This window comes from Aptenodytes forsteri, unplaced genomic scaffold, assembly GCF_000699145.1.
Source record: "Aptenodytes forsteri isolate BGI_AS27 unplaced genomic scaffold, ASM69914v1 Scaffold65, whole genome shotgun sequence".
In the NCBI taxonomy this organism is placed as follows: Eukaryota; Metazoa; Chordata; class Aves; order Sphenisciformes; family Spheniscidae; genus Aptenodytes; species Aptenodytes forsteri.
The window spans coordinates 4537428-4542658 of record NW_008795127.1 but is presented as its reverse complement, the minus strand read 5'-3'; positions in this window follow the sequence as shown (position 1 = coordinate 4542658).

Sequence of the window (5231 nt, the reverse complement as noted above, 5' to 3'; positions counted from 1 at the left end):
GGGCGAGGGGGGGGCCCCCCCCGGCTTCCGGGCGGGGGCAGGTGGTCACGGGCAGCCGGTAAGGTGCGTTAGTTCAAAATCACAACCGACGACGACAAAACCTCCCCTTAAGTTTTAAACCACGTGTGGCTTCATAGGCAGCGCGTGGGGTGGGAAACCTCGAGATCTCCCGTGGCTGGAGGGCTGGGCTACTGACTTCGAGCCCGGCGGCCTGGCCTGGGGTAAATCATCAGCCCGGGGGAGCAGCAGGTCAGGACGGGCCGCATTCCCCCGGCAGGGCCCTGGCCTGGCGGCCTCCGCGGGAGGTGGCTGGCTGGCCCCGTCGTGCCCAGGGCTGCCGACGCAGATTGTTCCTGCGAAGTCAGCTGAGAGCAGTCACGGGTCTGAGGTTAGCATAATGGCGCGCAGCAACACTGAGGTAATGTCCAGGTTACGACAACAAAAAATCCCAGGAGGTTCTGGCTTAGTTTTCCTGATGGCCTAAGCTGCGCAATGTCAGACTTGTGCTAATCTTTGCGTTCATGCAAAACAGTTTACAAATGCAAACCATATACAAAGTGTTAGAGTTTAGTAGTGACTGGCCACAAGTTTAACTCTGCCTTTATAGCACCCTGTCTGCGGTATTACTGGCTGCCGCTTCTTTGTGCTGAACGTCCTGGATGTGAGTGGTAGTAGGGCCAACGCTTCCCTCCAGGATCTGTCCTCTCGGGGGTTTCGGTGAGGAACTTGCATCTCGTGGCAGCCTCCCTGACCCCATGGAGTAGCTGCTGGGGTTTTGGCACTAAAGCAATGTCTTCAGCTGGTGGTGCTACCCGTAACAGGCGGCAGAGAGGGGAAAATCTTTCACTCATGTTTACAAAGCCCTAAGAAGTAAGTTTTGCCTAGGTGATGTCCAAGGAGCAGAAGCCTTCAAATGCCAGCAAGGTTGGAGACGCTTACCCGGCGTGTCCGGTGCACAAGGGCACAGCAGCCTTCAGGCTCACTGTGTCCCAAAGTAGGAGTCTGTATCCAGGACAGATTTGGTGACTCCATAGGAAATGCTTTCTTGACATCAAGCTAATTCCCTGACCTTCCCCTCCACCCTCCGCTACTATGTACAGTTGCTGGTTATTTATGTATGTGATGAATATGATTCAGAATTAAACATGCCAGGAAGACACTGAATCTTTCAACCTAATAATTAAAAAAGGAATATAGCACGATTGCTTTGTTTCATCACCACATGAAAGAGAACTATTTATTTTTATTGTGGTTAGCTTAGTAGCAACAAACAAAATATTTTATTCCCATCCATGAAAAGCAATCTTGCCCATCTTTATGGGCTTCATCCAAAGCGTGCTGGAGTCAGTAGTACTACGCATGGGCTTTCAGTTAGCATGTGACTGCAAATCTAGTGAGCCGGATTAGAGCAAGAGTGCTTTCGCGCTACAAGACTGAGCATTGTACAAGACTTGGACACGCCGAGAGGGAATAATGCCAATCTTTAGCGAGGGTCTATACGGTGCTCCAGACCTTGGGAGGCAAACCCTTCGGTAGCACAGCTGAAGCACCCTCGCAGGAGTCCACTGCTGTGGCTGGACGTGTGGAGCGAGGGACATCGTGAGATTTTTGTGGTGTCATTAGATTACTGCTCATGTGAAACCGAGTGATAGATAGTTTACATAGCCAGCCTTTTAGCAAAGTTCACAGGCATGGCTCCAACTGTACGTATCAAGGCTAATCTCAATTACAACTTAAAAATGCCTCTGTCTTTGTCGCTGTGGGGATGGTCTGGAAAATATCGACTGATCGCTACAGCTGAAAGCTTGTCATGTTGATCTTTATCCCACCAAAGATCACAGTTCATTCAGCGTTCACTGCAACCATTCCACTCTGACGGCTCTTTCATTTTTCCTGGTTTTGTTGTTTGTCTAGGCCTTTCATACAGCAGTAATCAAGGAAAAAAAATCAATTTAAAAACCAGAGGCTTGGATTCTTTTAAAATGAGATAATAATGAGGGAATTCAGGAACAGTTGCACTGGCATTCCTTTAAAATCTTCCCACCTGGGAAGACAGTATTGAGGTTGATGGTGATAGTTGAAATCACTACATGGTGGAAAATTTTGTCAGATCTCATCAAGGAGGATTTCAAAGTGGTCAAGGACTCTCAATGCAAGGAAGGAGAAGGAACTAGAGAGGCCACTGAGGTCTGTATAACTTACATTTTTTGCATCATTTCCTCTTGGAAGTCTCTTTCCTGGGATTCTAATCAAAAGCTGTTAGAAAACAGTTATTCTGATCAAAACCTCCTGGCAGCCCTTTCTTTTCCTGGTAAGTAGCCATGAAATGACTTTTGCTTCTCTGCCTTTTTTTCCTCCTCAGCTCTTCTGGTCCATGCATTTTGAGTTTCATAAATGTAGGAGGAAGACTGCAGTATCATGTCACTTAATGTTGAAAAAGGAGGGAAGGAAAAGAGAAAGAAGAGGGAAGAAAGGCAAAACTTACATGAGGAAGAGAAATGGAAGACAAAAGATGATGAGGGGGAAGGTGACCAAGACCACAAAGAGGAATAAAGCATGGGAAAGAATTGGAGAGACCAGAGCAAGGGGTGAATATCACAATAGGTGGGACAGGGAAGAAATGGAGCAACAGACAGCTTTTTATATTCTTTGTTATTTCTTCTCAATAGGAGTTAGTCAGGAATAGGCTCCACAAATGCCTCTGAAGCTGCTGGAAAGAAAAACTGCCGTGAGATGGGTGTATGTCTGTCTTTAATAATAGATAGGCTTGCAGCAGGTGTAAATGATTTGAAATAGTACCAGGTAACTTGTGTATCAATAACAGTAAAAATGCAGCAGCATGGGAAGCTGAAAAGTCCTTGACTTAGTATAAGCACTACTTAGCAACAACTAAAACATCAGTGTGTTATCAATGTTATTCTCATCCTAAATCCAAAACACAGCACTGTACCAGCTACTAGGAAGAAAATTAACTCTATCCCAGACGAAACCAGGACACCAAGTCTGTGCCCTGTTGGTATCCAGGGTAATGGATGGTTTTGAATAGGTTGTTAGGGAACTCAGTTTCTGCTCCTGGCTCTTAATGGTTGCTTGTGTACTTTAATATTATATGGTAATCGGCTAGAAAAGCAGTCTTGTTACAAGAATTGAAATTCAAATTTCAATTTGAAATTGAACCCCCGCTCCCAGCTAGATACCTTAATTGTTGCATTGCAAAGTGATGCCTTGCGTCCCTGGCCCAATGAATGTGAATTAGTTTGTTCAGAATAACAGCCTTTCAGCAGGCACAATGAAAGGCGTTCCTCCCAGCTAGCCTCTGGCCTGGCGATGACAGGGAATTTCCTGGGAAGTGCCAGATAGGGATTCAGTGTTGTCTTCAGGACTCGCCAGGTCTAAGCTTTACCTGTTTAGCTGCTGAGAGGACCTCCCCTTCCTCCTGTCATGCTTTTGAAAGACGCCAAAGTCTAAGTGCAGACCTTGCTCTAGCATAACTCACGAATTAAATGCCAAAAATTGATGCCAAGAAGGCTGTAGTTGCAGTGTCGGTAATTGGTAACTCAGGTGATTCTCATGTTGGCTGTTAAGAGATTCTGGTCCAAGGTACCAATGCTTCTGGTGTGGTGGGGAGTGGGGGGCTCCTGGCTAGGAAACTGGTGCTGGAACTTGGGGATTGCAGCTCTTAACACTGCAACAGCTTGGCCTGTGGTGGATTTATAGTCTGTGATAAGTCTTATCTTGGCTGTATTTGGGAAAACACCATGTTGCGGATTTGTTCATGTTACACAGTGGTGTGTTCATGGGTAATTCCCGGCATTGCGAGGCCGACTTCTGTCAGATAAAATTCCAGCAGGCCAGAGGTTAATGTACTCTGTTGTGATTTTTTTTTTTTTTTTTTTGAGGTGGGGAGAGGGCTAGTGGAGACATGTAATGAATGTCTATAACTGCATTTAATTTCTTTGCCAAGTGGTAAGTACTGTTCCCCTTTGTTTGCTTATGCAGACTACATTTAAAGTACTGTATAATATAAAGCAAACCTTTCTGGAGGCCAGTGCCAATTTTGGTTGAAGAAAAGTATAGCACTACAGTTGAAAGTCTTCATTATCTTCTGAGGCTCAATTACTAATGAATATTCTTTAATTTTTGTTACCACACACTTCACATTCATATGACTTTTCTGCTCAAGGCCTATTTGAATAAAATTGTATACTTCCTGCTTTGATAATATACTGGTGATGTATGCTAGAGAAAATCATTAGGAGTAGTCCTGCTAATGTTGAAAAAAATGTCTTTGGATGGTAATTTGGGCTCGATCCTGTAATTTTACTGGTGATTTTACCTGTAATGGCTAGAAGTTAAATCATTCTAAGAATCCTTGGTATTTCTCCTCCACAGTTCAGAAAAGAATCCGACAAACTGTGGGTATCCCCACAAAAAGTATGGGTGAACAGATCACAGATCTCTGGGCTAAATTAATCCTTTAAGTATTTTTTTTTTTCATACGCTTTTCACTGAAACAAGGTTCAGTCCTCAACTTATAAGCAGCACTGGTGGAGAAATAAAAAATACTCTTAATGCTTTAACATTAGACTAACTGTAGTTCACTTGATTCCCTAATGTAATAAAACTCTTCCTTTCGTGGGCCATTATCTGTTAGAGAAATCCCTACATTGTATGTGTTATTAATTATTTATTCCTTCCATTATTCTTAAATGCACATTAAGCAATTGGCTCATAGTTTCTAGCACAGTTCATAAGAACAACTCTGTTCAATAATTTTTGGAAGCATTTTCTTATGGCAAATAAAGTAATAAGGAAAATGGTAAGTTTCATCTTCTATGGTGTTAAGGTATCAGTTTAACTTTTTTATTCCTATTAATATTTTGAGAAATCTAGATAGGAGGTTTTTTTCCTTCCTGATGTTAGTGATTGAGAATTTGTATATTATTCTTCTAGACTATTTTAATTACTTTTCTATTTTTTCTAGTTAGGAAAAAACCTGACTAATTTTTCCCCCTTCTTTCTTTAGTGTCATTTCAATGAGCTTACATAGCCGTATGCAGAATGACAACTTCACTGTTCTGTACCTACAGTTGTTACCCCTTGGCATTTTCCACATATGCTGTTTCCTAAGCAAACATACTTTCATGTAAGTGGATTTATGCAAAAATACCAAATATGGCTATTTGTCTATTCTGAGAGGGAAAAAAGGAGATTGTGTAGTCAACATGATG